We start from the raw sequence: 9,941 nt of genomic DNA on the forward strand, positions 1-9,941 counted from the left end.
TGTGTGCATGAAAGATGCAGGTCTGGATCCCTGATGGGGAGATGTCAGTGTATAGAAGTAGTTGCAGGCATGATTGTTACTACAAAACCTTGCCTATTGATAAGACTGAACACAAATACAATGCAATAAAATATATTTAGCCTATATATGCTTGTAAGTAAGTAAGTAAATTTTATTTATAAAACACATTTAACACAGTGAAGCTGACAAAAGTGAAGAAAAGTAAAATAGAAAACAGAAGAAAAGCAAACAAAGATAGACATTTACAATAGTAAGAATTTGATTAAAACGCCTGGGAGAAGATACAGCCTATTACACCACATTTTCAGATTATTTTATAGCCTATATAAATATAATAATAAGCAATCTTTGTTACATTCAAACATTTCGATAGGCACATTTCCGATATATGCTCGAACAGTTCATATATCCGAAGGGACATTCTCGTACAAAAATCCAAATCTTGCTAATAAGGGAAGAAATATTGTTCCTGTCGAATTGCTAACGTTGTGCAAAGGGCGACGTGCTAATTGATGGCTGCTTTCATGTTAGCGTGTGTGGTCAGGGTCTTGCTTTAACCTTGATTGCAATGTAGAGATCGGTGTAGAAATGTTCAGCACCGGCGAACATCAGTCGGCTTTTTTAAAAATAGTCAGCGTACAGTAGAGAGCTGAGCGCGGATAAAAATGCCGCTGGCCTTTTGTGCGCGCGCACAGCCAATGAGCGCGGAGCTGGCGGGTCGGCGCGCGCGCGCGTTTCTCCCCTTTCTGCCCAACTCTGACCTTGAGGGAGACAATAAAAGAGGGTCAGAGCGCGCGCCTGGGGCAAGCCGAGCCACCGAGAGCCTTCTGCAGGTCAGTACCCACGTGCACTCCACATGCGCAATTCCTAACGTCTTCTGAGGGAATTTCTTTCGAGACTCAAACGTTCGTGTAAATGACAGTATCATTATTTTAAAGCTGTTCATGAGAGGCGACATACTTTGAGACGTGTTTTATATATAGCTATATTTATATAGGCTACAGTTTATGCTCTCTGACCTGGATATGCTTGCTTTAAAATGTGTGCAGGTGTGTGAGGGCAAGTCTTGCGGCCCGGAGTGTTTACTGTGTCCCGCTTTATGGAGCTGAGTGAGTTCCTGCGCACAACCAGCCTGGAGCTGTGCACGCGCAGGGTTTGGACGGTACTGTCTCATCAGTCAACGACTCTAGAGCGCAGTTCGTTTGGAAACACACATCATATATATATATATATATATATATATATATATATATATATATATATATATATATATATATATATATATATATATATATGTTAAAACTAAGGGGAAAAAACCGTATTATTTGGTGAGGAATGACTTGCAGAAGTAGGCTAACGCGTGGACTTTTATGGCGTGTTTGCGTTCATAAAAATAAACATAGGCTACAATGTTTTCTATAATAATCGATTAATTATTAGTTATACGTAATAGCACAAAACACCTTTTTCTTTTACGATACTGATTCTGATACCGAAACTTTGATTGTCAGTCTATAGCCATATAGGTTTTTTTTCTTTCCTTTAAAAACTACAAAACTTTAAAATGAATCACTTTATTTAAAAAGTACAGGAAAAGATGCACAGAACTGCAGCTTTTTACATTTCACTTTCAGACAAAATTCACTTACAGTGCACGTATGAAAAAGTATAATAAAACGGATACAAGTATGAAGTATAACTATAAATATACTCAAAAAAAAAAAGAAGCTATGTTAAAGTTATCAGTGTGGCGACTGTTGTTATCACGTGACCTACTTTAACATACATACATACATACATACATACATATATTAAGATGTTCATAGTGTACATATTACCATTATTATTATTATTTTACTACTTTTATTCTTATTTTTCTATTCCTATTATAGATATTTTCTTAGAAAATATCTATAAACTTTCTTCTTTTTTTTTTTTCCAATTCTATTCCTATTTATTGGCTATTCTTTCCTATTTGTTTTCTGTGTAATTGAGCTGCTGTAATGAGAGAATTTCCCCAGTGTGGGATCAGTAAAGTTTATCTTATCTTATCTTATCTTATGTTAACCTGCTTTATTTTCTCTGATATTTCAGACTAGACGTGTAGGATGAGATCAAATTAGTTTTTTTTTTTTTGGTTGTTTGTTTTGTTTTTGCTGTTATAGACCTGACCATCTGTACTTGAATTTAAATTTAATATTGACCATTTTGTTAAGTTTTCTGTGCAAAATATAAAAACTGTAATTTATCATTTACCGTTTTGATAGACATGCACAGTAGGTCGCAGTATGTTTGTCAGAAAACACTGGGTATTTTCATATACCATATTATATCATATAATCTAAAGAAGGAAGGAAAGTTTTCTCAGCGTTGTCTTAGCTACTAATATTTCGTTCTGTTTGCAGGAAAGATGCAGGTCTGGATCCCTGATCAGATGGAGGCCTCAGTGTGGAGATTAAAACAAATAAGGACCAAAGATGGAAGGGTTAGTATAGGCTAAATAATATATTGATATGGATGAACACATGGCCTGACAGAGTAAATATATATATATATATATATATATATATATATATATATATATATATATATATATATATATATATATCACATAAATGCAAGATGTCAATAAACTGGAATTGGGAAAATGCTAATTAAAAATATACTATTTCATAATATAAATAGTAAAATCAGTTGTGGGTGAACAAATTTCTAACCCTATTGCTGCGATAGGTTTAAATGGGTGATTTGTGTAAATTAGATTCGCACTGGCTTAAGACAAAAATGAAATAATAGTTTAACTGCTCAAACAGCTCAGCTCTTTAAGCCTCATAAAATGGAGGCCATCTGACATATCAGAATGTATGCAAATACCAACTAGTGGCTTTTCATCTCACTGTGGTTTTATTAGTTTTTCTTCCCTGAAAAATCTTGATTTCAGGTCTGTATTGTCCCCTTGTCTTCACTACGGACATCCTCATGGCTGTTCTGTGCGACAGAGAACCCTAAGAAATGGTGACCAGTCTACACTGCTCATGTCATCTCTGATTATAAGAGCGAGCTCAGATGCTTTTCCTTACATCTACTCCATAGCTGACACTGCACACAATGGCATGCTAAAACGTAAGCCAGTGTCCACTTTTTTCATTTCACACTAATCCCAGTGTGTAAATATATGTGTGGTTAATAATGTGCATCGTGACTATAGCTCTCTCCTTTTCTTGTTGCCTTTTATCTATGCGCAGTGCAAGTTAATAATTTTTTTTTTTTTTTTTTTTTTTTTACAAATATTTATGGCTTTACAGGTTACCTACACTGCTGGCACTCTGACCAAAGCTACTGATGAACACTTTTAAGTAATTTTTAAGCAGAACTAATAAGTTACTCTGCACATCCCTCCTTCAACAGTTCTTCTCGACATAGCTGGATTTGAGCTCTTTGAGGTAACATGCATTCTTTTGTTAATGTTTAGGAATGTCCTTTTACCAACACATCCTGTAGGTTATAATAAAAGGAATAAATGTATTATTTGTGCATGATGTATATTGTTCTTAGCCTGTTTCTTTTTCTCTTAAAAGTTATGAGCAGTTGTGCATCAGTTTCACAACTGACAAGCTGCAGCAGTTTTTTTTAAACCAGCACATGTTCATCTTGGAGCAGGATGAATATAACAGATGGCACTGAATAGACTTTTATTGACTTTGGCTTAGACCTACACTGACCTCATTGAGTAGGTGAGCTCATGCTGTATAAGTGAGATTAAGTCATGATAACTTGATAAATGATTTGATCCCCAGGGATGTATTTTTATTGGGTTGATGGCAGCCTCTGGGTATAACATCTATAATGGAGGAGGCATGCATGTTCCCAAAGGCCACAAAACAGCAAAACTCTAATGCTAAACTCTACAAATACCTGAGCAAATTGTACCAGATTAAGAAACTAAAATGCAATGTCAAGGCTTACTAAGACCTTTAAATGAGTCTACTGGGGATTTATTAAAACATTGTCTTGCAAATTAATGATGTATATTTGAGAACTGAGTCGGTTTATTAATTTTACAATAAATTCAATGTGCATTTAAATCATTATGTAGTATTGTTTCTAAAGAAACAATAAACATTCTGACAAAGATCTCTGATATAAGACTCATAGTATATTTATTCTGTAGCAGGAGTTGGGCTTAGAGGCAAGGAAAAGAAGAAGAAAGGGGCTATATCCTGAATAAGCAAATTATCACAGCACAGAAAGTTGGGTCTGAATGCCAAAATCGGAAAGATAGAATTGATTTGGGGATTAAATCAGATGCAGGATGACAAAGCAACAATAAAGTGTAGCTGCATGTTGAATAAGTGCATTACATAGGTATACATGAACATAGATTCATATTCAATAGAGAACATTTTAATACACCCATAATGCCCACGTTGATGTTGGAGAGCGAGGCAGTTAAGACTTGCAGTGATGTTTAGGTAACTTCACCCATGAACATCACTTTAAGTCTGTGCTGGCTCCACTCTCATCAGCAGCACCAAAGTTCAGCAAGGTAAGAGTCCATAGACTATCCATTTGGTTCAGCAGATCTACGACACGAGTGGTGTTTCTTCTTGTGGTCTTAATAGTGTTGCTTGATCACCTCATTACTCATTGGCTAATGATGATCTTTTGGCATATTTTCACAGGAGAATTGTAACAAGCTGATGGCCAACCTGATGAGCACTCAGTCTCACTTTGTATGCTGTAGCATTTCTGTAATGCGGACCTACAGTACAAGTACTACTTGAGACTAATGTTAGTACAACAAAGCACCACATCTTCAATTAGACATTTAAGTGGGTACCTCTTAACCTACTGCTCTTAGGTATGATGGAGGTGTCCCTGGTCCTTCACCATTTAATGGAGTTCTGGAGGACATTTGCATCTATAGGATGGGATTTTTCTACCCAAATCACGTGTGATACGTTTAAACAGTGGTGACCTTAAATTCTTTCTGCTATTTGATTTAAAGGACCTATTGAGTTAAAAACAAACAGAAAAAGTCTTGTACCATTATATGCCTTAAGGCTTGATTGATTGAACGTTGTTCTCGTTTTCCAGCTACTGAATCTTGAACGCTTCCACAATTCCAAAAGACAAGTGGACAATGAGACAATGAGGCTGCAGAGAAACTTCTAAGCTGGCTGGATATTGATCCCATGCAATACAGGTTAGCCAACAAAATGGTTAGAAAATCTTCATCTGTTCTTTTTGGTCTCTCAACTCTTGCACCGACCATAATGTCTTGATCCTGAGTTAGTGACCTCTTTCTTGCTGGTCTGCTTGGTCACCTGGAAGATATGAGCAATAAGCAGATAACAAAAATCACCATTACGCTGTAAGCGTCCTGCAGGGCCAAACTCATAAGACTCGAGGAAGATAATAATAGGCCTTCAAGTATTGTATGCTTACTTAAGTCAAAATCAACAAGCAGCAACATTTTAGACAGGAACGAAAATAGTGAAATGCTTAGTGCAGTGTCATTTGTATATTTGGATGTTCCTGAGTTCTTTCTAAGCTAAGTGCTAAACAGTTGAATGTGTTTTTGTATGGCTGCAAGTTTAAAGAGCTATGTGAGGAATGCATGAGGTATGTCTGGCCTGTGGTGTGGCGTGTGTCCAACGTGTGTCCACAAACGCGTCCATTATTGTGTGTGGCCCCTTTGAAATAAGCCTGTTAAACCCCTTCTACCCCAAATAGCATTGACAAAAGCAGGTGTGGTGGTGGGTCATGTGGTGGCTCAAAGGAACCCCATGCCAGTTGTTCAGTATTCTTTCCCAGTATGACCCCCATCCCCCCATTATAAATAACCTCCTCTATCCACCTCCTCCCTCCCTCACTGCTTTGTTAGGAATAGTTGCTGTCAAGAGCATATGCATCGCTGAGATGCCAGCCCAGGTGATTGAGGATTAAGTCCTCTTGTTTCACCAGTGAGTTGGGTTGCAGATAATCAACAACCTCTGTCCAACCTCTGACTCAGTGTCCCTGATTGTGACGCCATGCCAGCAATGCGGAATTGATTTACTTTCCAAGCATGTCCAGTGTCACCATGGGCTTACTGATATAGAACACAAGACACAATGGAGTGTGCTGGTCTGACCCTATTTGGTGCTGGCCTCGCTGAGCTAATTTAGAACAATGAGGGAGGAGAGTTTCAGTTCCAAATCAAAATGGAGGCGGTCACTCAAACTTACCCAAATGAAAAGGAAGAATACTTACTTTACTTTACATTATTACATTTATATGACTGTTGTTATAGGACTTAAACTTTAAAATCACTTTAAAATGATCCTTTATGTTTTGTTTTGCTTTGTTTTTGTTTGTTTTATTTTACAGAGGAAATCACTGACCTGAGTATGTGGTTTGGTTAAGCAGGCAAGACATTCTGTTAGAGCAAATGTAAAAGTCTCTGGATTAAGAGTGACATCCAGGCAGCACTGGAGAAACCTCTTTGGTTGCAGAGGTCAGAGGATGAAGATGACAAAGGAAGACCTGCATGAAATGGTGTTTCAGCTTGACTATGGAAAAAACAAAACAAAACAAAAAACAGGTAGCTGAATCACAAAAACTAACTTACTACCTACAAAGTAGTCATTTCTCTTACTTACCTTCAACACTGAAGTTACATGACACCAGCTATATCAGTTAACTATAATCAGCAAAAAAAAAAATTGTCCTCTCACATTCACATGCTTTTATTTCCAGCAAATGTCTTAACATGTGCAAATATTTGTATTAATATAAAAACAACTGAGACATGTGAACAAGTTTCACAGACATTTGACAAACAGAAATGGAATAATGAATCCCTGAACAAAGGTCGGGGGGGGGGGGGGGGGGGGGGGTGTCAATATCAAAAGTAACAGTCAGTATGTGGTACTACAGTGCATCTCATCCTCATGGACTGCACCAGATTCTTGCTGTGAGATGTTACTCCACTCTCCCACCAAGGCATTTACAAGTTCTCAATCACGTCTGGGTGGACACATGGTTACACGTGGTTTGCCACTGCAAGGACAATCAGCTGTCCTTCCTGTCTCTCTGTAGCACTGTCTTAGGCATCTTACATTACAGACATTGCAGTTTATTGGTTTATTGCTCTGGACACATCTGCAGTCCTGATGCCTCCCTGCAGCAGGTCTATGGCATGTTCACGCAGGTGAGCAGGAACCCTAGGCATCTTTTATCTGGTGCTTTTCAGAGTCAGTAGAAAGGTCTCTTTAGTGTCTTAAGTTATTGTAGTTGTGACCGTAATTGCCCACCTCCTGTAAACTGTTAGTGTCTTAAAGATTGTTCCACAGGTGCATGTGTAATAATTGTTTATGGTTCATTGAACAAGCATGATTAAGATCTGTAAAGTTTATTTGGATTTTACAAAATGATCTTTAAAATACAACCTCTGAAAAAGGGACATTTCTTTTTTTGCTGAGTATATATTAACTAAAATGAAGGGATCCATCCAATATCAACATATATCTTTATCTTTTTTATATCTTATCTATAAATAAGCAAGACACATGAAGGCCAAGTAGCATGAATAAACAAAGGGAACGGAGCTTGGTGAATCTCTGCATCAGTGTGAAAATCTCAAGAAACAAGTGGCAGTAACAGATCACTGTAACATCTTGCTGGCTCCCAAACTGGAAAAGCTCCAAACTAATTGAATAAATCGGCCAAATGTGCAAAGCCTCCTGGAATATTTTACATGCACAGATGATCAGACAATACTGATCAGTCTGTGCACTGATAGTTGACTGTGTGCCGAACCAGAAAAAGGTTCTGGGAAGTGATATCTCAATGCTGGCAGTGATGCAAGGATTTCTTTAATGCCCATGAGAAGGACAAGAAGCCCTACAAGCTGAGGAGTTAGTGTGAAGAATAGTGTCTCATCTTAAAGCATTCTGTCTTGCTTGCATTACATATCTCAACACAGACACTGTTCATATTGGTCCACATCACTGAGCAAGTGCAGGCTGCTTTGATTGTATATAAGGTGGAAGGAAAGGACAATACCGACATGACCAGCTTCAGAAAGATCCACCACAGTGCAGAGGAGGGCATACATGGACGGGCTCGTCCATCTAGCCAGCCGACTGTGCCTTTGCATAAAAGAGACGCATTATCAAGCGATGAGTGCTCCTATATTTAGAGCAGGTGACTTTACACAGTGATGAAGCATGCTCCTGATTACATTTTTGGTTTACTGTGGACAAGGATTCTTAATATGGAGTTTACATGTTAGCAATGGAGACAGAAAAAGATAACAGCTTATGTGGTACAGAGTAGATCAAGATGTTTTTCAAAACTCCCCAGATGTTTCCCTGGATGCCCAAGTCCAGAAATGACTAGAAATTCTAAATAAAGCAAACTAAAGATAATTATTGGCTTAATGTATAAGTGCAATCCTTGGTACATGAAACAATGTGAATGTGTAGCTTTTGCTTTTAAACTATGGGGCTACAGCTCATAGTAATGATAGTGTACTTTTTTTAAAATCATGTTCTGTCCATTGCGATAAGATACCTCCTAGCCATTAATAAGTATAAGATATCCACCAGAATCTTGCATAATATTGAGGTTCATCTGTTACCTGAAACACACTTATGCCTCACAGTGTCACAGACCACCCCCATCCCACCCCACCCCACATGATCCTCTGTTTTGATATATGCCTCAATTATCTTATACTGAGAATAAGGGTTGTAATTAGTTATGTGCACTAATCCCACGTTTCCCATTTGCTTTAAGTACGCCGTAAAACAGCGGTGGGTTTAAGGCAACTTGTGTCTTGTGTTCCCATGCATAATCTATGTTTTGTCAGTCAGCACTTCACAACTTCATGACCTGAAATATGTCAATGGACCAGATCGGAAAATACAATGCCTAGATACTGATACTTGGTAACAGTCTTATTATCTGTCGTGGAGAAATCCCTCCAATCAAAGTAAAAAAAAAAAAACTTCCAGAGACCAGGATTTATGGATGTCAAAAGATATTAAACTTTATTTAAAACAATAAAATGAGGCAGTCTGCAGAAAGTCTGAATTACAGACACACAAACATGCCTTCATATACAGTAGGGAAAATAAGTATTGAATGTGTCAAAAAAATTTTCAGTAAATATATTTCTGATGAGGTTATTCACATGAACTTTCCACCAGACCTTGATATTAACTCAAGAAATCAGGAAATATAAAGAATTCACAACATTAAAGTCCATAAATGAAGTTATTTGTAATACAGTGGAATGACACAGGAAAAAAGTATTGAACACACTAACGGAAATTTATTTAATACTTAGTGGAGCAGCCTTTGTTTGTAATGACAGCTTCAAGGGGGAACTTCTGGACTTGAACGTTGTGAATTCTTTATATTTCCGGATTTCTTGAGTTAATACTGACGTCTGGTGAAAATTTCATGTGAATAACCTCGTTGGAAATAAATTTACTGAAAAAAATGTTGACACGTCCGATACTTATTTCCAGCACTGTACTTTTCTGACTCTTCTGAATCTCTTCTCTCTAAAAACAAACCAATCTCAGTCACCTTAATTAATTATTCATGTCTATATGATATCTTACATTTGTGATGCATGTGCTGTCGGTTGGATTTTTTTTGAAAGGTTTCATCAGGACAGTTTTTACGCTGCCCCAAAATTCATCCTTATACCTTAATGATTTTCTGGCTCTAATCCCAGCATGATTCTCTTCCTCTTGAAGTCTTGTTATTTTGACACTGGTTTGCAAGATTAAAGGGCTTTGATTGACATTCAGTGAATGTCTAATTTCTATTTTATTGCCATAGAGTGAAGCTGCTGTAAACAAAATACAAGGTTATTCTAACTCCGTTTACACACGGAAATAAAGAGATACAGAAAAACACCT

General features: G+C 37.4%; 1 long non-coding RNA gene across 3 annotated transcripts; it reads left to right on the forward strand.

The window, feature by feature from the left end:
- Window positions 1-723: 723 nt before the first annotated feature.
- LOC108275492 (uncharacterized) lies at window positions 724-9,829 on the forward strand. Of its 3 annotated transcripts, none has more exons than XR_001814704.3 (9): window positions 724-854; window positions 1,071-1,183; window positions 2,427-2,506; window positions 2,963-3,144; window positions 3,327-3,464; window positions 3,600-3,755; window positions 4,704-4,812; window positions 5,119-5,227; window positions 6,394-9,829. It is a non-coding gene; the product is annotated as an uncharacterized LOC108275492 (long non-coding RNA). The 3 variants fall into 3 exon arrangements; XR_001814705.3 differs by lacking the exon at window positions 3,600-3,755 and having other exon boundaries at window positions 6,394-6,607; window positions 7,567-9,829; XR_001814703.3 differs by lacking the exon at window positions 3,600-3,755 and having other exon boundaries at window positions 725-854.
- Window positions 9,830-9,941: the final 112 nt, after the last annotated feature.

The sequence above is a fragment of the Ictalurus punctatus genome, chromosome 15, assembly GCF_001660625.3.
Source record: "Ictalurus punctatus breed USDA103 chromosome 15, Coco_2.0, whole genome shotgun sequence".
Lineage (NCBI taxonomy): Eukaryota > Metazoa > Chordata > Actinopteri > Siluriformes > Ictaluridae > Ictalurus > Ictalurus punctatus.